This window comes from Podarcis erhardii (genome assembly GCF_964252035.2).
Source record: "Podarcis erhardii genome assembly, chromosome: 5".
NCBI classification, from domain to species: Eukaryota; Metazoa; Chordata; class Lepidosauria; order Squamata; family Lacertidae; genus Podarcis; species Podarcis erhardii.
In genome coordinates, this window is record NC_138509.1 from 66,879,201 (window position 1) to 66,904,036 (window position 24,836).

Below are 24,836 nucleotides of genomic sequence, written 5' to 3' on the forward strand. Positions count from 1 at the left end.
GTCAGGGGTCCCTTTACCTTTTAATGTGGTAGAACTCAGGGGAAGCTAATGTGATGCAGAGCTAGCTGGATGGGCCATTAGTAGGGGACAAAGGCCAGTGATGGGCTGATCCTGCATTGTAGGGGGTTGGACTAGATGACCCTCTAGTCCCTTCCAACTCTACAATTCTGTGCTAAGACTGCCAGGCAAAGGGAAGTGGGGCCCCTTCTTTGCTGGGTGCTAGTGGGTGGAGGCAGAGACAAGTTTTGGGTCTCAACTTTGAATGACGTAGGTGGCGGAGAGGTCCTTGGAGTGGGTTATCAGCAAGAAGGAAGGGCAGAACTGCATGTGAGCTGGGAATGACAGCCCAAAAGTCATGTTGCAAAAAAAAAATATGGTGGGCCACCCTAGCAAGTGAATATGAACTTGTGAGTCCCCATATCAAAACTAAACCTGGGAACTGCCACTGTAGACCATACTGATCTAGATGGCTCAGTGGTCTACCTCAGTTTAAGGCAGCTTCCTGCAGAGTTGGATTGCAGACATTCGAAAACAGCGAGATTGATGACGCTGATTCTACAGGGCCCATGCGGTTTGTCTTATCATTTGCTTAGGGTGGTTGCCGCTTCTTTGCTTTTCACTTGAGAGGTTTCTTGTTGCTTCTGTTCTGCTGAGCAGCTGCCTTTCAGCTGTGACATTTTGTCACCTCTCAGATGGCACCTGTTCTATCCCCACCCATCCCTTTTCTGAGTTTTATGCAAAGCTTACGGAGCGTTTTCTCCTCCTAAGAGTAAAATAGATAAGCCACCACCATCAGCCAGATGAATCACAGAACAAGCCTGCAATTTAAATTTAGAGACACAAACTAAGAAACCCAACTTTTTTCCTCTTCTCGGTTCACATTTAGTTATATATAGTTATTAAAGGTAAAGGTACCCCTGCCCGTACAGGCCAATCATGTCCAACTCTAGGGTTGTGCACTCATCTCACTTAAGAGGCCGGGAACCAGCGCTGTTCGGAGACACTTCCGGGTCACCTGGCCAGCGTGACGAAGCTGCTCTGGCGAGCCAGCACCAGCGCAGCACACAGAAACGCCGTTTATATATATAGTTATTAGAAACACTTAAATTGAGCTGCTCTGCAGCTGTTAGTTTCCATACAAGTTGAATTCAGAAAAAGCCCCACCAAGCAACTATTCCTTTAGCCTCAGTTCCCCAGTTGTAAAATGGCAGAAAGGTAGTTGATTGTTATCGAGCTGATGTTACCTAGTGAGAGCTGGGACTAAAAAAAGAGGAAGATGAAAAATATAAATTTAGAATAGGACTAGAAGTTTTTGCAGTCTGTAATATTGGAAACACAGGGCAGCATCTGCTCTCTGCACTGTATATATCATACCCCTTTAAACCGTCTTAGGTAAAGGGACCCCTGACCATTAGGTCCAGTAGTGTCTGACTCTGGGGTTGCGGCGCTCATCTCGCTTTATTGGCCGAGGGAGCCGGCGCACAGCTTCCGGGTCATGTGGCCAGCGTGACTAAGCCGCTTCTGGCGAAACCAGAGCAGCGCATGGAAGTGCCATTTACCTTCCCACTGCAGCGGTACCTATTTATCTACTTGCACTTTGAGGTGCTTTCGAACTGCTAGGTTGGCAGGAGCTGGGACCGAGCAACGGGAGCTCACCCCGTCGCGGGGATTCGAACCACCGACCTTCTGATTGGCAAGCCCTAGGCTCAGTGGTTTAGACCACAGTGCCACCCGCGTCCCTTTAAACAGTCTTGGCTTCCCTCAAATAATCTTGGGAACTGTAAAGGGTGCTGAGAGTAAGGAGGAACCACCCCCTCCCATTCACCTCACACAGCTATCATTACAGAGTTCCCCGGGAAGAAGGATTGCCTGTTAAACCACTTTGGGAATTGTAGCTCTGCGATGGGGCCTTCATTACCTGTACCAGTGTGATTTATTTCTGAGGTATATATACATAGTGAGATTCATGACAATAGCCCAGTTACTTTTGGGGTCCAGGATAATAGAATGTAATTCTTCAAGATGTGGCAGTGAGCAATAATATCAGCAATAGAAGTTTGGCAGTAGTTTTAGGTAAAACGAATAGAACTGCTGGAGCAGGCCAGTTGCTTTTTTAGTGATGCCTTATGTGAGACCTGAGGATAAAGGAAAACAAGTCCAAAAAATGATTTTGACTGTGTGGCAGATTCCCAATTTCCAGTAGCAAGCCTGTTCTGACACTGCAGTGCCAGTTTGACTTGGTGGGTAGTATCCTGCACTCTTCCTGTATTTCTGTTGAATTTTATGTCTTAATGTATTATATATTCAGATGTTAGCCACCCTGAGACCGGTTCTGGCCGGGGAGGGCGGGATATAAATAACATTTATTATTATTATTATTATTATTATTATTATTATTCCTGCAAAGATCTGAATATACCTTCCGAGTAGCATAGGAAGCTTCCTTAAGCTGATTTAGACCATTGGTCCATATATGGCAATACTGTTGACACGGACTGGCAGCAGCTCTCTAAAGTTTCAGGCAGGAGTTTCTTCCAGTCTAGTACGTTACACATGTATTGCTATTTTTTCCTCCACTTCCTGAAGATTATAATCCCAAAGATGCTTATGAAATCTAAATTATTTAACCACATTATTAAGTATCATTCCATACCTATGAATCACAGCCTTTTCAGCACTTTGCAGTGAAGTCAGATAACATCAGACCCATAGGCATAGCTTTCAACCTTCCCTTTTTTTGCGGGAAATTCCTTTATTCCAGTGCTGTTTCCCGCTGCTATCCCGGATTGTTAGATATCCCATAGACTGTCCCCGGGACAGGTGAGGCTGCTGATCCCTTATTTTCGAATCTGAAAGTTAACAGCTATGCCCATAGGTACAGAACATGCTGCCAAGGGCTATCCCTTGCATATGTTGGCCAAGAAGGGATTGTTAGTGACCTCGTGGTATTTTCCATATACCTATGGGTCAAGGGAAGTCTTCTTCAGGAGAGATTGCCCCAAAATATTGTGTGGTTACATAATATTTCTCTTCCTACAGAGCTTTCTGTCTCAGGATCACAGCCTTGTCCTATAAGATCTTTCAGGTTTGTAAGGGAAACTCTTTCTCCTTACAATCTACCTTTCTTCCTTCAAGTAAAAAGGGTGGGGATTATACATGAAGATCTTAAATGAAATCCATGACTTGGAGTGATTGTTCAATTATTATTTTTAATTGCATCCCCTGCCAGAAGTGAGTGAGATTATCTCGGAGCACTGATGAGATCTGTAAAGGTTATTTTAATTGCAGAGAATCTGCGTCGGAGACACTTGAGCATTCCAAAATGTTACACTTAGAAGCAAATTACGAACCTACTATTAATTACAGCCTAGTGCAAAATGACAGCTGAATAGGAATGGAAGGAAGACGATCGGTGAGCTTGAGCAGGTTTGGGGAAACATCTGTGGAAATAGTGGACTGATGGGAAGAATGCTGTTTCCTAGACTGGAATGTTGGTTACATTAAGGTTACTGCCCCTCAAAGAAGGATACTGTTGAGCTGAAAAAGCAGTAGAAAGGGGGCAACCAACGGGCCAAAGAGCTGGAGAAACTCTCTTGCAATGGAAGATCACAATGTTTGTGGCTTTTTAGTTTAGGAAATATTTAGAATGGGAAATATTCTTCATTAAGAATATGCTCATTGTGCTTTGCAGGTAAAATCTAGGCATATTTACTCAGAAATAAGCATCATGGAAGGGACACGGATGGCGCTGTGGTCTAAACAACAGAGCCTAGGGCTTGCCAATCAGAAGGTCAGCGGTTCGAATCCCCGCGACGGGGTGAGCTCCCATTGCTCGGTCCCTGCTCCTGCCCACCTAGCAGTTCGAAAGCATGTCAAAGTGCAAGTAGATAAATAGGTACCGCTGCGGCAGGAAGGTAAATGGCACTTCCGTGCGCTGCTCTGGTTTTGCCAGAAGTGGCTTAGTCATACTGGCCACATAACCTGGAAAAACTGCTTGCGGTCAAACGTTGGCTCCCTCGGCCTGTAAAGCAAGATGAGCGCCGCAACCCCAGAGTTGTTCGCGACTGGACTTAACTGTGAGGGGTCTTTTACCTTTAGCTTTTAAGCATCACGGAACTCAATGGCACTTACGTCCAGGTAAATATGCACATGATTATAGTCTTATGCAGTGGAGGGGTTTTTGTGTAAAATATAAGGTAAAAGCGCTGAGTGCCAATACAAAATGGCAGCAAAAGAAAAGATGTGGTCGTACTCTGTGCTGGTGAGTACCATTGTTTCAAGTGTTGTTAATGATCACTAAGGATCAGGCAGGAGTACTATAAAACAAAGACATTATTTAAACTTGCTTTCTTTAATTCCTAACTCTCTCTGGCTTTCATGCACGGTCTCTTGCTCTCACTGCTTTCTGTGCTGAATCACTTCCTGGTAGCTGTCCCTTAAGTTGTGCCTCCCTCTCTGCGTTTCAAATTCCTTTCCCTAACTGCTATCCAACCCTCTTACAGTGGTACCTCTGGTTGCAAACAGGATCCTTTCCGGAGCCCCGTTCGCAGCCTGAGCAGAACGCAACCCACGTCTGCACGTGCGCGGGTCACGGATCGCCGCTTCTGTGCATTTGTGTGATGTCATTTTGAGCGTCTGTGCAAGCGGCAAAACCTGGAAGTAACCCTTTCCAGTACTTCTGGGTCGCCGCGGGATGCAACCTGAAAAGATTTAACCCAAAGCGTCTTTAACCCGAGGCATGACTGTACTTAGTTCAGCATGCATTAATGTAGCACCCTGCTTGTGGTTAACGCTTAGCTGGAATGAAATATTCAACGCAGCAATAGAGAAATTAAAATAGTAATTTATTTGTCAGACAAATAAAGAGGCACAGTGGTACATGGTTACCAAGCTCTGGCCTGGCCTCCTGCCATTCTGGCCAGCACTTATATTCCCTTAATCCAGCCCCCTTTGCTCCTCCTGTGGCTGCCTCTGTCCAATCAGCCTGGTTGAAATTCCTATTGGCTGTTTGCTAGAACCAATCACAAAAGATACACCCACAAAAGATACTCCCATTTCCTTGCCCTTATATGGGAGACAAAGAGCTATATATAAATGACAAATAAGTAATAATATATCTTACATGGAATCTTAATTACCAGCTCACCTCTTGCCCTTCTTGCCCTATTGCCTTCTAAAACAAATGGTTTAATCTTACATTTTATGTTCAACAGATGTCAAGGATCTTGAGTTTCACATCAACATTGAAAGATTTCCTTCATTTAATGTTTCTAAACAAAATGCCTGACAACTATATATCAAGACTGCCCGGATGGCGTCTTCTGTCTGGCAGGGGGGGGGCTGGTGGCTGACTTAATTCCAGGATAAATACAACTCTTACAACCATATGAAATAAGAATCTAGCATTCCTTAAATCCTTTGCATAATTACATTTAAGCCAATATATTTAAGCTAATATATTTCATACATTTATCATAGGTAGCCTCTTAAAAGAATAAAGCTTTTCAAAGTAAAAAGGAAGGAACTCAATAAAACACAGCTTTTAAAAGAAGCCTCTTCAGTTTGCACCTCCCCCTTTCCCCCTCCTCTCCAGCCTCAAAATAAAATAGGAAGAAGCTGCTTCTTCTGCCAAGCCAGTTGCCTTTCCAACATTTAACACATTTTAACCTTTTTTAACTCTCTTAGTTTAAGAAACAGCTTTAGAAGAGACTTCCCCAAAAATGCTCTCTTTCTCTGTCAGCTAAATGTTTTTCCCTTTTGCTCCTGGCCTTTTAACCTTAGAAAGAAGATCTGGCTCATTTTACTGGGAGGCACATTGGTATTATCTTCCCCATTCCTAATGGTGTTTTCTCAACCTTGGGGCAGCATATGTAATTTCCCCTTTTTATGACTTTGAGAATTGTTTTTCTGCTATAAATCAATGGGGCCCTTCTTGTCTTAGGAGGAAAAACATCTTGCCAAGGTTCTTTTAGGCAGCTGGTCTTTTGCCTGGCATGAAACATTTGAAAATCCTTTTTTTAAGCTCATTTTTAAATACAAGCCTTGATTGAAATATATAGAAGCTTTGATAAACATGCAGGCTTATGATTAGATGCCTCATTCCCCCCTTTCAAGCTCAAGGACCTTCATCCCAAGTGTCCTTGATAGCTTGACCTTCATCATATTCCTGAGGTAAAGCTCTGTATAGGGCCATGATATGAGGTAGAGTTTCATTTGAAACCATCTTGCTAATTGTACTTCTAAAACATGAAATGATACATGGCATCATACATAAAACCAATACTACTACTGTCAAGAAAAACAAGCAAGACAATAGTATCCCTTTGAGTCCTGTGACATTAGGTAACCAATTGGTGAGCCATCCCATATCCCATCCTTCCCATGTTTGTACTGGGACATGTGCTATATTCTCCATCTTTGTGGCCAACACACGGATTGCCTCACCATTATCAGAAATGTTAAAGCAACAGGCATTCCCTGTCAAATTCAAGACTCCACATAGGCCTCCCTGCCTGGCAAGTACATAATCCATTCCCATTTTCAGCTGCAAAATGGCGGCTCTACTTTCATCCAACTGTTGTGCAATAAGTCTCAAACTCTGGGCCGTTGCATTGGTTACAAGTTCCACTACTGCTTGCAATCGAATTATTCTGTTTAGATTATAAATAGGATCCCGTGCCCCTTGTATGAGCTCACCAGGATTCCAGGAGGCAGGATCATAATAGGCTATAATGCGCTCTGGCGGCCAATCATCAGTACCGCTCCAACTTTGGGTACTTCCTCCTGCTATATGAGAAATATCAGCATTCCTTCGTGTTCGCCTGGCCGAACTAGTGGGCATAATCCACATTGGTGGTAATACCCAACCCAAGAAACAAGTCCCACTCCATTTGGAAGGGAGTTTCTTGTATGCCCATTCTCCACATATCCACCACAACCATCGGGTCTGAGGTTTTTGGTACGGGGAATACAGAAGGCGAAATACCAAAAGGGGTAGAGAGTTCACAGTGCAGTATGTTAGATTGCCTTTTTCTGTCACAGTTATGTTCCACACCACTTTCCATGCATGAATAAAAGGAGGTGCACAGGGCAAGGCATTCCGAGTTCGATAGGTAGTACCGTGTGCCCAGGTATGACTATTCTTCTTATAATCCCAAGTATAGTGACAATGAGAAGAGCCTATCATGGGAGAATCAGCTGCATCTGATGATTTATGTACACAGAATTCCCCTTGTACAGGTATAACTCGTAATGGTTTAGTTGAGTTCCATCCGGGGAAATTCTGTATTTCAGTTTGGTGTGGCATTTCGCTTACCATACCAATAGCATCTAATGGTATCGGTAATAAGGGCATACCTCCCTCTGAATCATCTGGCCCAAGAGAGCAAACAAGGCAATTGGTCCTATTTGCAACATTAGCTACCATTTCAGCTAAACCTACCCACATATTGTGGTCATGGCTGAATCCATATTTAGCCAATTTGGTCAGATTCAAGGACCCTTCCCCTTCCCAAGGGATCAGGATTAATAAAATCATGTTGATGTCTAGTATATGCATTCCTTCCACAAAAGATTACCTTATTGTGATAGCAAATAATTATTAGCCCCAATATGATTCCCCCAGTGACAGAAATGGGGAACCACCAAGACCAAAACATATATCCCGAGGATCCCCAATGAGTAATATCTCTGATAATTGTTCCACAAGGGGGGGGGCAGTCAATCAATTGTATTAGAGAATCTTTCCGTTCACAGTCGCTGGTTCAGACGCTCCTCAAGCTTCAGGCGTGCGCAGGTCAGCCAGCTTCCAGGTTGTGGCTGCAGCAGGCCGGTCGTCAAATGTTGCCCGTGACCTAGCCCGTTCCCGGTAGGGCTAGATACAGGGGTTTTTGGAGAGAGTTAGTTTTAAAGGATTAGAGGGGTCACCTTTGCACGTCCAACTGCCTTCAGACTTCTTCAAACGAGAGTGATGAATCCAGGGGGTCACCTCAGCTACCTTCACCGCTGTTGGAGTAGAGAGCAAGACGGTGTAAGGTCCACGCCACTTAGGTGCAAGTGGATCACGTTTCCACTCTTTCACCCATACGCTATCGCCAGCCTGGAACTGATGAATCGGCTCGGCAATGCTGCACGGCGTGCGCTCGAGGGCCCACCTGTTAAGAGAAACAAAAACACGGGAGAGAGATTGCACTTGTTCCTGTGTCACATGGTCTCCTATTTGTTTAAGGTCAGCTGGAATATCCTGAACAAAGGAGGGCGGTCTCCCATACAGGAGCTCAAAAGGTGACAACTTAAGTCTTTTTGTGGGTGCACACCGAACATGAAACAGTGTTATGGGTAACACATCTACCCATCCCAATCCCGTTTCCTGGGTTAATTTTGCCAATTGGGTTTTCAGAGTCCGATTCATTCTTTCAGTTTTCCCTGAACTCTGAGGCCTATATGCTGTATGCAGTCTCCATTTTACTTGTAGGACTCGACATACATCTTGTACTACTTGATCAATGAACGCTGGCCCATTATCACTTCCAATGCATCTAGGTAATCCAAACCTTGGGATCAATTCAGTGAGGAGTCTTTTAGTTACCTCTCGTGCCTTTTCAGTTCGGGTGGGAAAAGCTTCAACCCATCCGGTAAAAGTATCTACAAACACAAGGAGATACTTGAATCCCTTAGAAGGGACCAGCTCTGTGAAGTCCACAATTAGGCTTTCCATGGGGACGTATCCCACATGCTGAATTCCAGGAGGTTGTACCGGTCCCTGCCTGGGATTGTTTTTAGCACAAAGAACACATTTCTGTGAAATGCAAGTTGCTAATTGTGATAGATTAATAATATACAACTTCCGACTGAGACTCTCTCTAGTTGCAGTACCGCCAAGGTGAGTAGATTCATGATAATTTCTTACAATTGTGCCTGCTAGATGATGAGGTACATAAATCCTATTGTCCGGCAGGATCATCCAACCGTCCCTCACAACCGCTCCTTCCTGTTCAGCCCACTTCCTCTCTTCTGGGGTATAGTGAGGTTTAACTTCTTCTGGAACTACCTCTGGTATGAGGGCTGCTATAAATCCTCCCACAGGCTTTTGGGCTGCCTCTCGGGCTGCTTTGTCAGCAGCATGATTTCCTCTGGTTATTGGATCCCTTCCTCGTCCATGACCTTTGCAGTGCATTACAGCAATCTGTTCTGGAGCCCATACTGCTTCTAACAGGATTTCTACTTCAGGTCCATATTTCAAAGCCTTCCCGTGGGCTCCGATTAGACCTCTTTCTTTCCATAGAGCTCCATGTGCATGCAGGGTTAAGAAGGCATATTTTGAATCAGTATAGATGTTTGCCTTACATCCGGCTGCCAATTGCAGAGCTCTAGTTAAACCTATAAGTTCAGCCTTTTGTGCTGAGGTGCCAGCAGGCAAAGCTTCAGCTTCCACAACTTCCTCATTGGTAACCACAGCATATCCTGCTCGTCTGGCACCTTCATGCAGGTAACTGCTACCATCCGTATAATATACAACATCTGGATTTTTCAATGGCTCATCTTTCAGATCAGGTCTACTGGAATAAACTTCATCCATTATTTGGAGACAATCATGTGATTCCTCATCATCTACCTCTGGTAGGGGCAGCAAAGTCGCTGGATTGAGCATATTCACTACTCGTAGATGAATCCTGGGATTTTCACACAATAGGCCTTGGTATCTAGCCATCCTTGGGTTCGTTAGCCAATAACTACCCTTATATTCCATGAGTGTCAGAACAGAATGAGGTACATTCACATACATCGTCTGGCCAAAGGTAAATTTATCAGCTTCTTTGACAAGGCTCGCAGTGGCCGCTACTGCCCTTAGGCATGGAGGCCATCCTTTTGCTACTGAGTCCAATTGTTTAGACAAATAAGCTACTGGACGGTTCCAACTTCCTAATCTCTGGGTCAGGACTGCCGCTGCAATCCCATTCTGTTCATGTACATACAGCTGAAAGGGTTTTTCCGAATTAGGCAATCCAAGGGCTGGTGCCTCCATAAGTCGCTGTTTGATAACTAAAAAGGCTTGTTTCTGCTCAGGTCCCCATACGAATGGGTCCTTTTCTGCACCTCGAGTGCTTTCATGTAAGGGCTTGGCCAGACTACTGAAATCAGGTATCCATAGTCTACAAAACCCTGCTGTTCCCAGGAATCCCCTAAGTTGTTTTCTTGTGGTAGGTTCCTTGATAAGGCAAATAGCTTCTTTCCTCTCTGGTCTCAATGCTCGTTGTTGGTGTGAGATGTCAAAGCCCAAATATTTGACCTTTTCTAAACATAACTGTGCCTTTTTCTGGGAAACTCGGTAGCCAGCTTCCCAGAGCAAGTGGAGCAGTTCCTCTGTCCCTTCTTTACAGGTATCAAAATCCTTTGCAGCTAGTATAAGATCATCCACATATTGCAGAACCACCTTTTCTCCCGGTGTTGAGGGGTAACTTGTTAGATCCCTCGCCAAGGCAGTGCCAAATAAAGTTGGGGAATTTTTGAATCCTTGGGGCAATCTTGTCCAGGTTAGCTGGCCTTTTGTTCCTGTCAAAGGGTCTTCCCACTGGAAGGCAAATATAGGTTGGCTCTGTGGTGCCAGCCGGCAACAGAAGAATGCATCTTTCAAGTCCAATACAGTAAAAAATGTTGCTTCTGGTGGGATCAAACTCAGCAAGGTATATGGGTTTGGTACATTTGGGTGCAAGGTCTCGATAGCCTGGTTTACGAGCCTCAAGTCCTGCACTGGCCTGTATTCATCTGTCCCAGGTTTTCGAACAGGCAAAAGGGGTGTGTTCCATTCTGATTGGCAAGGCTTAAGCAGACCATATTTTAATAGGCGGTCCAAATGTTTCTGGATACCCTCTGCTGCTCGCCGGGGTAAGGGATATTGCTTTACAGATACAGGGGTAGCCATAGGTTTTAGGGTTACTACAATTGGAGCTATATTCTTAGCCATTCCTGGTGGGCTATTTTCAGCCCATACTCCTGGTGGCACCTGTAGAGTTCGGAGGAGCTTGTTTAATTCTGTATCCAATGTGGGTTGGACTTGCAAGGCTGACATTAGGCGCCATGATTGTTCCTTAGGTACTGAGAGGGTAATTATTCCTGCTGCTTTTGATGGCAGTTTCATTTCTGGACCTCGAGGAGTGAAAGTGATTTGGGCCTGCAATTTGGACAGCATATCTCTGCCTAAGAGAGGTATTGGACACTCAGGTATATACAAAAACTGATGGGTTAAACGATGTCCCCCAATCTGGCATTCCAAAGGTTGGAGGAAAGACCTCTTGGCTGACTGTCCAGTAGCACTTTTAATGACTACACTTTTAGATGCCTTTTTCTGCAATAGTTCTGGGAGTACCGAGTATTCAGCCCCAGTATCAATCATAAAGTCTATTAAATGGCTCCCTAATTGAATCGTGACCGTGGGCTCCTGGAAGCCTAACTTTATGGAGTCCGGTCGTTCCTAGTCTTGGGTAAAATCCTCTTCTGCCAGTCCAATGAAATTGTCTCTACTCCGTCCCTGTCCTGGTCTCTGATATCTTCCATCTCGGATCATTCCCCGTCCCCGTCCCTGGTTTCTTGGGCCGGAGCCGGAGCCTGGGCCTGGGCCTGGGCGTACTTCTTCCAACCTCAGGGGTTCAGGACACTCCCGCTTCCAATGACCCTCCTTCTTGCAATTTGCACATTGATTCCTTCCCAGTGGTGGATTCCTTCCTCGCCCTCGCCCTCCATTTAAGGGGCGGTGGTCTTGCTTCACTGCTGTGGCTAGCATTACCATCTTTTCCTTCTGCCACTTCTTCTTCTCTTGCTTCTCAGCCTCATCCCTATTCCGATAAACTCGGCGTGCAATGGCCATAATTTGGCTCATCAGCATCCCTTCCCATCCTTCTGATTTCTGAATTTTCTTACGAACGTCAGAAGCGCACTGGGCCACAAATGTAGCAGTAATCATTCTACTGTTTTCAGGGGCTTCAGGGTCAAAAGGAGTCCATATACGATAGGCTTCTTGCAGCCTCTCTAAAAAGTCTCCCGGACTCTCATTTGGTTTTTGTTCTACTTCTGAGACTTTAGACATATTAGTGGGCTTCTGGCATGCCCTGCGGATACCTTGCACAAGTGTCTGGCGGTAGGTGGTGAGTCTGGCCAGGTGAATTGCATTGTTTGGATCCCAATTAGGATCTTCCAAGGGAAAGTTATCTTGGAGATGACGGTCAATATTATAAATATTTCCCGCTCTGGCCTGCTCACGCAAATATATCTGTGCCTTTTCAATTATGTCTCTCCTTTCCTCAGTGGTGAACAGAGTATTTAGGAGCTGGCGACAATCTGTCCAAGTAGGGCTATGAGTATTTACTATTGAAGTCACCAAGTCCATCATAGCCTGAGGTTTTTCTGCAAAAGATGGGGTGTGTGTTTTCCAATTCATCAGATCTGTAGTTGTGAATGGAATATATTGCAGGGTCGAAGTTCGAGGTGGCCGTGGTCCGGGTTGCCCATTAACCAGCGCAGGCTCCTCAAGTGCATCAAATACTCTTCTAAGAGGGGCTACTACGTGATCTTTCTCTTCACTTTGCTCTAGGGGCCTCAAATCATAGGGGATGGTATCTGTCGCAAGGCGTTCTTTTAGCAGCTTTATACGCCTGGCTGTATTGCTTGCTGACCGAGCAAGGTCTCCCTGTAACTTCTGTAACATTTCTCTGGGACTTGGATGTACAGGGGTTTGGGGTGGGCAATCAGTTGTTCCACTAAAGGAGACTGTAGATGGAGGTCTATTAGGAGTCACAGGTGGAATAACCACTTCTGCTTGGGCTTTATTATAGGACTCCAATGCCTCCTGAAGATATTTATCATAATCTATCAAGGAATCAAGCTCTGTGACTCCACTCCCATTATTCATTCCAGTTTCTTGCCTTGGGGTTACAACTGGTGGAGTGTTTGGATTAAGCTCCCTTCGATGTGGAGCATAGGGTGGAGGTGGAAGCACCTCTTCCTCTGGCCCCTCAAAAATGGGTTTGAGTTTATTTGGCAAGATTCCTTTCCTAGCTTCGGCTTTTACAGCCAATAATTTGCATCGTTTGACTTTGCATTCCCTTATCCATGGAGGATTTTTATTTAATGTGCTCAGCCAGGAATCTATATATGGAAATTGTTCTGGGCACCCTCCAGTTTCTTTGGCGATATCAGTCCAAAGTTTGCTTACTAAATTTATATCAAAGGTTCCCTGGGATGGCCATCCAGTAATTTGTTTTGGCCATTCTAGTTCACATAACGTTCTCAAGCGCTCTGGCGTCATTTTGACTCCATATGCCCCTGAGAAGGCTTTCTTAAAATTATTTAACATACACTCAAGAGGTGTATTTTCCCCCTTTGAACCCCCAACTCCCATTGTATGGCCCTGTGAAGTATCCACTCAGTCACTCACAGACGCGCTTCGTGGGTTTCCTTGCCTAGATGGAGTCGCCTCACTAGGAATCGAAGTACTGCCCACTCCACACTCGGGTCAGCTACAGATTGCTCTGTACTTTCTCACACATACAATGCGCTGGATACTTCACCACACTCTACCTCCCAATTTTTCCCTTTCCCTACACCAGATCACCATCTGATGTACCCAACCACCTAGCGTACTCAGTTTCCCCTTACTGAGACGCAGAAGTTTGATCAAGACTTCTCTTCCTCCTAATTAATTGGAGGGCCAAAAATCCCTTTGTGCACTTACCCTTGGTTGGTTCCCTGTTTCCCCCGGTCCGTCGCCGCCAGTGAGCAGGGTATCAGACAGACGAGTCTTCTGCGTTCCCCCTGGAAAAAAAATTACCAGTGCGCGCTTTGGGTAAGCAGTTGTCCTCTCTCTTGTACCCTGCCCAGTAGGGCGAAGGGGCTGCGTTCCAGCAGACCACTTATCCGAGTCACAGGGCACCATAAAATGTAGCACCCTGCTTGTGGTTAACGCTTAGCTGGAATGAAATATTCAACGCAGCAATAGAGAAATTAAAATAGTAATTTATTTGTCAGACAAATAAAGAGGCACAGTGGTACATGGTTACCAAGCTCTGGCCTGGCCTCCTGCCATTCTGGCCAGCACTTATATTCCCTTAATCCAGCCCCCTTTGCTCCTCCTGTGGCTGCCTCTGTCCAATCAGCCTGGTTGAAATTCCTATTGGCTGTTTGCTAGAACCAATCACAAAAGATACACCCACAAAAGATACTCCCATTTCCTTGCCCTTATATGGGAGACAAAGAGCTATATATAAATGACAAATAAGTAATAATATATCTTACATGGAATCTTAATTACCAGCTCACCTCTTGCCCTTCTTGCCCTATTGCCTTCTAAAACAAATGGTTTAATCTTACATTTTATGTTCAACAGATGTCAAGGATCTTGAGTTTCACATCAACATTGAAAGATTTCCTTCATTTAATGTTTCTAAACAAAATGCCTGACAACTATATATCAAGACTGCCCGGATGGCGTCTTCTGTCTGGCAGGGGGGGGGCTGGTGGCTGACTTAATTCCAGGATAAATACAACTCTTACAACCATATGAAATAAGAATCTAGCATTCCTTAAATCCTTTGCATAATTACATTTAAGCCAATATATTTAAGCTAATATATTTCATACATTTATCATAGGTAGCCTCTTAAAAGAATAAAGCTTTTCAAAGTAAAAAGGAAGGAACTCAATAAAACACAGCTTTTAAAAGAAGCCTCTTCAGTTTGCACCTCCCCCTTTCCCCCTCCTCTCCAGCCTCAAAATAAAATAGGAAGAAGCTGCTTCTTCTGCCAAGCCAGTTGCCTTTCCAACATTTAACACATTTTAACCTTTTTTAACTCTCTTAGTTTAAGAAACAGCTTTAGAAGAGACTTCCCCAAAAATGCTCTCTTTCTCTGTCAGCTAAATGTTTTTCCCTTTTGCTCCTGGCCTTTTAACCTTAGAAAGAAGATCTGGCTCATTTTACTGGGAGGCACATTGGTATTATCTTCCCCATTCCTAATGGTGTTTTCTCAACCTTGGGGCAGCATATGTAATTTCCCCTTTTTATGACTTTGAGAATTGTTTTTCTGCTATAAATCAATGGGGCCCTTCTTGTCTTAGGAGGAAAAACATCTTGCCAAGGTTCTTTTAGGCAGCTGGTCTTTTGCCTGGCATGAAACATTTGAAAATCCTTTTTTTAAGCTCATTTTTAAATACAAGCCTTGATTGAAATATATAGAAGCTTTGATAAACATGCAGGCTTATGATTAGATGCCTCATTGATACAGCCATGACACATGCAAAAAGCACTGGTCTTAGAAGAATGTGCGGAAGAATCAAGTTTTGTAGTAAGGAAGCATCAGACATCAGGGGCAAATGACCACTGAGACTCGCTCCTCACGAGCAACACTTCATACCCTTCTTGAGTGTGTTTTCCTTTTCCTGGCTAGAAACTTAGAGGGGGATATATAAGTAAGAGCTGTTAACCGTGGAATGGTCTCCCTTGGGAGGTTGTGAAGGTTTTTAAGCAGAGGTTGGGTGGCCATTTGTCATGGATGCTTCAGCTGAGATTCCTGCCTTGCAGGGCATTGGACTAGATGACCCTGGGGTCCTTTTCCAACACAATTCTATGATTCTTTGTGAGTGCATGTAGAAAATAGTCTATTGTACAAAGGTAAAATGTACACTTGTTGCTTTGCACATTTTTGCCTCTGGTCCTGCCTACCAGTGGTGAGAGCCAGTGTGGTATACTGGTTAAGAGCGGTGGACTCGTAATCTGGTGAACCGGGTTCGCTTCCCTGCTCCTCCACATGCAGCTTCTGGGTGACCTTGGGCTAGTCACACTTCTCTGAAGTCTCTCAGCCCCACTCACCTCACAGAGTGTTTGTTGTGGGGGAGGAAGGGAAAGGAGATTGTGAGATGCTTTGAGACTCCTTTGGGTAGTGATAAAGCGGGATATCAAATTCGAACTCTTCTTCTTCTACCACTGGGATGTAGACCCTTGGAAGATCACCCAGGTGGAAATGTACCCTCAGCCTGAAAAACCCTGCTCTAGGTCCATTCAGGTGTTATTTAAATAGGTACCTCATCACACCTGGGTTGGGTGAGAGTGCTAGCCCCATTCTTCCTTCTGTTGCCTTCCAAGAGTTTACAGGTCCATATCGGATCCCCATATATTTTGGAACGCTAAAGCAAAAACGGACACCAAGGAGGCAGCAGAGTTAACTCACTTGTCCCTGCAAGAGCATCCCCAAATGTGATATTTTCCCCATTTAATGAATGCCCAGATAGGGTGCCCCTCAAACCACCTTCACCTGCCAATCCATTCATTCATTATTACACACTGTTTGATTGTTTAAAAAACCCAAATGTAGTTTATAGAAGATAAAATAGAAAAATCAAGAAAAATGTACAGCCCTACTTCAGACACCCAAAGTTAAAATTACCTCAACTCACTAAGCACCTGGGTAGGCTTGTCTAAACAGGAATGTTTTAGCGGGTGCCAAAAAGGGTATAGTGAGCAGATGCCTGCTTGATCTCAATAGGCAGGGAGTTCCAAAGTACACTAATCAACCAAGTTCTTACAAATGTGAAATGGGCATTATGTGGCACCCAGCGTAGTGCCAGTTCTGTCGATCAAAGCAGTTGAATGAGCATGTGTAGGATAAGGTGATTTTGTGGGGATACTGTTCCCCAGTGGTTAAGGGCTAAAGATATCAATAAAAAGTATATCTTACTCCCCCCCCCCCCAGCTTTGCTGCCATTGAGGAAATGTAGTTCCTTCCTTCTTATGACTTCACACTGTCAAGTTCTGGTGTTCCGATTCCCCTCAGCTGTGTCTCAACGACCTCAAAAGTGGCTCCAGATGCCAGATTAGGCTTGTTCTTCTTTTCTGAGTTGTCTCAATTCCAAAAAGCAGTACATCAAAATAGAATATAGGTTGGGCGTGGGCTCTTTATACCTGCAGGAGATGAGCAGCGGGAGGTTTCTGGTTTCGTTGAGAAGTTGGAAGACAAAACGACAGATGAGGCTCCGCACAGTTTCTCCTCATGAGAAGTAGTCTAATGTTCTTGGAAGGGCATTTGAATGTATTGTTGGAAGGGAGCTTTTAGTGATTTGGTTTGAATGAAATTGGATCCATTGATTTGTTTCAGGATAAGCTACTTTACGTAGCAGCGACCGGCAGTTGTTTGCATTTGTTTCTTTCAGGCCTCTCGGAAGGCTGTTAGCATGCTTTCCTTCATGCTTAAAAGGCTTGGCTCAGGCATCAGAAGTCTGTGTCTTTCACTTTCATCTCTGTATACAAAAAGCATGACGACTCCTGTGCTGCTGGTATTTTTTCTCTAATAAACTGTTTTTCATTTCACAGGTGGCCTTCAGCCTTCGTTAGAGATCTCAGTGCTTTGAGTGGCTGGGTTTCTAGGACAGCAGGAGCATTGTGAGCAGCCCTGAAATCTTCTAACACCCTGCCGTGTCTGTTGCAACTTCAGTTTTCATCGACATCAGGTAACCAATCTGTCGTCAGATTAGCAAATGAAAATTAGGGACGCAGTAGCTGAAATAAGATTTCATTGGCTTGATTAGACGGATTGTCCCTAGTAATCATGCTTTCACAACTGTAAGGCTGTAGGATAGAGTGTTAAATCCTGAACCCATTTGCTTTATTGAATGCATGGTGCTAGGCTCATGCTATTATCAGGCTGCTTTTGAGCATCTTTCTTGTTCGTCTCTGTGTTGGTGGTTTTTCACCAGCATCAGTAATTTGTTCATATCATCGCAGTAGTCCAAATGTCTTTTTATTCTGGGAGTTTATATCATGGTGGTTTGGTATACAATCAAAGGGATGAGAGTGTATGCAAAAAAGAGAGAGAGAATGGATATGGAATCATTGCCAGTTTTTAGAAGAACCCTAAAAGCAGTGCTGTTTCAGTGGGCGTAGCCAAAATGCTTTTACCTCATGCCTGCTTTTATTACTGCTTTAAGCCATCATTTCTGGGGGGTTGCTGTTTCTTTTAATGTTTAAGCAAAACTTATAAGGTGCTTTGACTACATATTAATGTAGAAAAGCAGTGAATAAATTCTGTGCATACAGAAATATTATTGTTCAGAAGTACCTCACACCTGTGCTTGACATTAAAGCAAAATGTTTAGTTTGGAAGGTGTCACCCCCCAGTTTTGTTTAGTTTCACTCATTCTGGCATCTGCTTTGTATACAGGATCCTTACATTGTTGCAAACATTACATTTTTGCAAACATTATAAACAGTTTTTAAATGGTGTCTGGTTAGTTTGCTTTTTGTTTCTTCAGGAAAGCAAACTCTATTTTGCATGTACAGTGGTACTTCGAGTTAAGTACTTAATTCGTTCCGGAGGTCCGTTCTTAACCTGAAACTGTTCTTAACCTGAAGCACCACTTTAGCTAATGGGGCCTGCTGCTGCTGCTGCTGCTGCTGCCGCGCCGCCGGAGCCCGATTTCTGTTCTTATCCTGAAGCAAAGTTCTTAACCTGAAGCACTGTTTCTGGGTTAGCGGAGTCTGTAACCTGAAGCGTATGTAACCTGAAGCGTATGTAACCCGAGGTACCACTGTGTCAGTTTTGTCAGGAAGTTCTCTCCCAGTTCATTTTGTATAATAAGAATTTGTGTGGCTTCTGAGCAGGAAGAAGACGGGTGATCAGTCTTGCATGTGACCATGGTTGGCTAGCCTAGAGACTGACTTGCAAATTTTCACCTGCAAATTATTTCTGTTAATGATTAACATGCTTATATCACACAGACAAAATGTAGAATGCCCTAGATAGGGATGGGGAACTTGTGGCTTTTCAAATGCTGGAGAGGCACAAATTTCCCATCCCTCCTGTCATATTTTTAAAAAGCAAGTTAATAGAATGTTAGCCTGGAATCCTATACCCACTTATATGGCAGTAAATTCCATTAAAGTCAGTGGGAATTACTTCTGAGCACACATGTATGGAATTGCACTGTCCTTACCAGAGTTACACTGTCAAAGGACTGCTTGAAACAGGAGGACTTAATCTGGTTATCTAGGACTTTTGGTTGATCAAGTATTCTATTTTAAATGTTTTGTAGCTGAAATGCACAAATAATCTGGACTGTCGTGTTTCAGATCTTATTTTCTCCCACAGCTCCATGATTATGATAATAACTTTAAATGTGCTGTCATATGCTTAGTGGAAAACAGAGGAGAAACAGCATTAAAGTTACAGGTCAGACATCTGCTGATGCCAGTCGTAGAGAGAAACTGCAACGTTAAATTATGAGATGACTCTCTTGGATTTTAGCCAATTTTACATTGAATAAAGTCTTCTGCATTTGAGGGCAAAAGAACTGTTTGCACCATGTTCTATTACATTCCCCTCTACATAAAGTGCAGATACGACATTGAAAATTAACTACGGTATTTCAATGCTTTTTTTTATGTCTCATACCTTCATAGCTCTTTTTCTGTAAGCTTGCATAGCCTTTCACTAGTCTTTGACTAGGAAATATAAGGATCTTTATGGCAGCTCATCCAGATAGACAGATACACTGCAGTTTTGAGCTAAACAATGATCGCAAAAAATAAAATAAAAATGGTTTTGTGCCATATGGAATTGAAGGCCTGACTGGTTTATTTTTAATTTTTATTTTGATTAAAGATTTCTTAGTTTACAAGAATGCATGCGTTGTCTTTTTTTCAAGTTGTGTTTTCTATGAATCAGTTTCATTTGTTGTGAGGCAACAGTGTTGCATGCAATATTAGGTTGAGAAGAAAATAGGGAGAGGGGTAGTAATGCTTCTATTCTTTTACTTAGTATATGTGTGTGTTTTTGTGTCAGCATCACTTGTATGGGTTCTCTTACTATTTGCTTGTTGTATTTCCTTGGTGGCGAGAGAGGTTGGGGTAGCCTAGGGTGTGGTTGGTATTATTATTATTATTTATTTATCTGGCTGGGTTTCCCCAGCCACTCTGGGCAGCTTCCAGCAAAACATTAAAATACAATAATTCATCAAATATTGAAAGCTTCCCTAAACAGGGCTGCCTTCAAATGTCTTCTAAAAGCCAGATAGTTGCTTATTTCCTTGACATCTGGTGGGAGGGCGTTCCACAGGGCAGGCATCACTACCGAGAAGGCCCTCTGCCTGGTTCCCTGTAACCTCACTTCTCACAATGAGGGAACCGCCCAAAGGCCCTTGGCACTGGACCTCAGTGCCTGGGCAGAATGATGGGGGTGGAGACGCTCCTTCAGGTATACTGGGCTGAGGCCGTTTAGGACTTTAAAGGTCAGCACCAACACTTTTAATTGTACTCAGAAACAAACTGGGAGCCAATGCAGGTCTCTCAGGACCTGTGTTACAGTATATGGTCCCGGCGGCCGCTCCTGGTTACCAGTCTGGCTGCTGCATTCTGGATTAATTGCAGTTTCCAAGGCACCTTCAAACGTAGCCCCATGTAGGGCGCATTGCAGTAGTCCAAGCGGGAGATAACTAGAGCATGCACCAATCTGGTGAGGCAGTCCACGGGCAGGTAGGGTCTCAGCCTGCGTACCAGATGGAGCTGGTAAACAGCTGCCCTGGACACAGAATTGACCTGAGCCTCCATGAACAGCTGTGAGTCCAAAATGACTCCCAGACTGTGCACCTGGTCCTTCAGGGGCACTATTACCCCATTCAGGACCAGGGAGTCCCCCTAACCAGCCCACCCCCTGTCTTTGGTTGTCTTTGGTTGGCTGTAGTGAGATTGGTTTATGTGTGTGAAGGGTGGATTTTTGGGACAGGTTAGCCAGATTGATTCATATCCTGTTTGTGGATTCTTCTTGTTGTCTTGTTGGGCTATGTATGTGTTAAAGGGAATCCATACTGGAGTGGAGGTGTCTTCCTCTATTTGTCCCCGACTGGTTTCTAAGAATTTCCAGTTGTTACTTTAAGAGCTAGATAGTCGTAAGTTGATGGCTCATGATGGGCCTTCATCAATACACAGACACTGTATGCCTGCTTACTCCTTTTGGTAATGAACGTTTTAAGTACATTTCCGTGCAACGAGTGGGATGACAGCATATTTGCATTCAGAGCAAAAATGCAGCAAAACTGCCACACCAGCAAAGCTCTTGTCCATGTAATACTAATTTATGGGACTCTTTTTGGTTAAATGATGTGCCTTTTCATGTCAGATGAGCCGGTGGAGTTTATGTATGTGCAGTTCCCAGGGGAGTTGTCTTCTCCTCTTTTTTGTTTCTGCATGCATGTGATGTTTTCAGTTCTAATGTTTTCTTCTGATGTATCCAAAAAGTTTATAAACCACCCTTGAAGGAGAATTTCTGTGTACTGCCAGCTTTTTTTAATGAAGAGGGTATAAGCACTGTCTGTCCCTGTTGTAGATTTCCTATGATCTCACTGAGGTTGCCATAACCTTGCCTTCAGGCTTTCTTGGTGGTTTATGAAATCACCTTTTCCACAGCTTCTTATAAACAGTTGTAATTTTAAAAATGGCTGTCATCATCCTGGAAAAGCATAGGAAGTGACTCAAACAGTGAATACAGTCATACCTTGGTTCTCAAATGGCTTAGTTGTCGAACAAATCAGCCCTCAAACGCCGAAAACCCGGAAGTAAGTGTTCTGGTGTTCAAACGTTTTTCGGAAGCCGAACGCTTCTGCTTGTGTGCAGGAAGCTTCTGCAGCCAATCGGAAGCCTCACCTTGGTTTTTGAACGGTTTCGGGAGTCGAACAGAATTCTGGAATGGATTAAGTTCCAGAACCAAGGTATGACTGTATCTGTTTTGGTTACTGATGTTATCTGCCTCAAATGATCTCATATTTGATACCTTGATATCTGAGATCCTCTGATGAGGTGGGATTCAGCTGCATTTACGAGGGACTGACCCTTTAATGTATCAGTCCCTGTCCTGTGGAACTCACTGTTTGTGGAGGTTCAGCAGCAACCAACCCTGCCTTTTTTCAGACATCTTCTGAAAACTGTTTAGACAGGCCTTCACGATATGATTTTGTTTTCTTGCAACCAACCAGTGTCTAATGATGTTTAAAATTATGTTTCCTAGATATTTACACACTGGTTTTATTGAATTTTATATGCTGTACGCTGCCTTGATATATTTGATGTAAATACAAATTCTAAATTTTCAAATCTGGCAAGCAAGAATACTAACAATTGAAAAAGCAGTTCAGAGCAAGGAGATCTCTATGTTATACAATCTCACCAAAAGGATATGATAATTCATGAGACAGGAAAGGGAAAAATGGTCGTGCTTTTCATATATTAATAGGCTTGTGGTTGTGGGTAACTCCACACCAGATGAGGAACTGCCCACAGATAAGGTGCATGCGCATTAATGCCAATGTCTCTTACGCAACCAGCATCCCATTTGAAGCAGAGGCTTGCATGCATCTCCACAGCAAGAGCTGGAGGATGTGGGTATACTGCTAGAAGCTGCCTCTTGGTGATGCCTTAAATCATATTGGCTTTGCCAACCCAGCTGCCAGAGGAAAGCAGCAGTCTGGAACTCAGGGTTTCTACTTCCAGCTTTTGCCTATTTGTCCTTGGTCTACACACACAAACCACTTTGCCACAATGGAGATTGCAGACTTCCCTCTTGGGATGAATGACTGGATAGCCAAGGCTGGAGATGGGGTTCTTGGCAGCCACAGGCAAAGTTAGAGCAAAGTAGGCAGCAGTGATTTGTGCAGGCTCCTCCAGGTGACCCCTTTCTTGAGCACGCAAGAGCAGTTTTCTGATTGTGGATATTTGTACGGTTGCCACATGCGTCTCTCCTCATACTTTGGTTAGCCCTATCAAATAGACTCATTTTTATTGGCTGATGCAGCCTTTTGGCAGGAAAGTTATCCGGGGCTTCTGTCACAGTAGGTGAGGGAGCCCACACAGGTCTGAAGGAGCCTGCTTTGTTATAACCCTAGTAGGAATGTCCTCCATCCCTGTTTGGCAAAAATGGAATTTTCTGCTTCCTGTGAGTTTCTATTTTACTATTGGGATGAAGGGCATCTCTCCCACTTCTGCTTCACTGTCTATTTTCCACCTGGAGTGTGATTGGTGGCTTAGGGCTTCTGCTGGCGACCTACATGTTCCAGACTATTTGCCCTGTTTGTCGTCTTCATTTTATTGTCTTTTTTCATTATTGGTTCCTTGTTTGGAGTTGCCATTCCCAGTTGTCAAATTTGGGGTTTGAGGAGTTGTCTTCACTCTGCCAGTCTGGAAGGTGGAATGATTCCTCCCCCTGGAGAGCTTCTGAAGGACTTGCTTGCTGTAGCCAGCAAGAGGAGTCATTCCTGCCAAGAACATCCCATCACCAAGCAGACATTCGCTATAGCTAGACATTTCCACTCCCTCCCTCTGTGCAGCTGCAGCCCAAGTCCATGCAAGTTTCTTGGGACGTGAATTGCACTGCAGCAGGTTGATTGGCAGTGCTGTGTGAAGTCACTGTGAATGACAGGTTGTAGAGTGTTGAGAGTGGCAGTTGAGGGAGTTGGAGGAGGTGTTGAGACGGAGTGAGAAGGAAGGCGATTTTATGTGTATGTTTTGGATACTTCTATCCTGCTTTATAGGGACGCGGGTGACACTGTGGGTTAAACCACAGAGCCTAGGACTTGCTGATCAGAAGGTCAGTGGTTCGAATCCCCACGACGGGGTGAGCTCCCGTTGCTCGGTCCCTGCTCCTGCCAACCTAGCAGTTCGAAAGCACAAAGTGCAAGTAGATAAACAGGTACCGCTCCGGCAGGAAGGTAAACGGTGTTTCCATGCCCTGCTCTGGTTTGCCAGAAGTGGCTTAGTCATGCTGGCCACATGACCCGGAAGCTGTACGCCGGCTCCCTCGGCCAATAAAGCAAGATGAGTGGCGCAACCCCAGAGTCGGCCACGACTAGACCTAATGGTCAGGGGTCCTTTTATCCTGCTTTATAACCCCGAGTGCCCTTTGAAAGAAACTTACAAAAGATTTTCACAATAAAAAACCATGTCTAAGCCTGGTATCGGGAACAAAGATGAGGGAGGGGAAAAACCATGAGCACCTAGGGGTAACAGTTTGGGTAGCAATCAAAGAGGAGAGTTGCGTACGCCAGGCTGGGGTAGTAAAACTACTTATTGTTCTTTAGTTCTTTTAAAAAAAACAAATAGGTAAATAATGTTTACTATTCATCAGTTAATGAAGCTGTTCTGCTCTGTGTGGATTCTAGGAACAGCCTACTGGACTGCACGTGCCCTGTATTGATATACACAACTGCATAGATAGCATGCCTCACCCCGCGTGCCTTTTATTGATATACACAGTTAAACATAGAGAGGGAGAGGCCCACTGCTATCTATCTGTCATTGAGGGAAATCTGGATCTATGAGACCAACTGAGTGACTTGTGTAGGACAGAGCCTCACAAGAGACCCCTGGAGCATCACAGGCTGATTTCTGTGCAGTGTGCAGAGTACTGCAGGCTTTCCTGTTTTTCTCTTGCTTCTGTGCCCTGCTCTTCCTTACTTGGTTTTGTGTTTCATTGTCCACTCACACTCCTCGTTCCCCCTTAATTTTAGTTCTGATGTTAGCCACCTTAAGCATAGTAAGGCAGCTTATAAATGAAATGAGCACAATTGTGAATTTCTCTTTCCCTTCCATGCACTCCTCCTTGGATGTCAGTCTCGGGTTCATGCTTCTTGCATTGTCTCACAATCTCTCCCTCCAGAGATTGTGGCTGGAGAAGGAAGGCATAATTTTATTAATTTTATTAATTAAGTTCTATACTATACAGCTCTATATTTTTAAGAAAAATCTCAAAGCGGTTTACAGCATATTAATTCAATAAAACATAAATAAAACATTCTAAAGAAAGTCAAATACA

The 24,836-nt window shown here is 44.1% G+C and overlaps 1 protein-coding gene across 7 annotated transcripts in view; it reads left to right on the forward strand.

Annotated features, from left to right (window-relative positions):
- Nucleotides 1-24,836, forward strand: part of ST6GAL1 (ST6 beta-galactoside alpha-2,6-sialyltransferase 1) — a 128,692-nt gene that overhangs the window by 72,022 nt on the left and 31,834 nt on the right. For 5 of the 7 annotated variants that reach the window (XM_081861611.1, XM_081861610.1, XM_081861607.1 and 2 more), the window contains exon 2: nt 17,354-17,490. The gene's annotated coding sequence lies outside the window, so the exon portion shown is untranslated. Of the gene's footprint in view, nt 1-16,819; nt 17,041-17,353; nt 17,491-23,442; nt 23,524-24,836 lie in introns of those variants that run through there. The other 2 variants (XM_081861608.1, XM_081861612.1) reach the window with 2 other exon arrangements.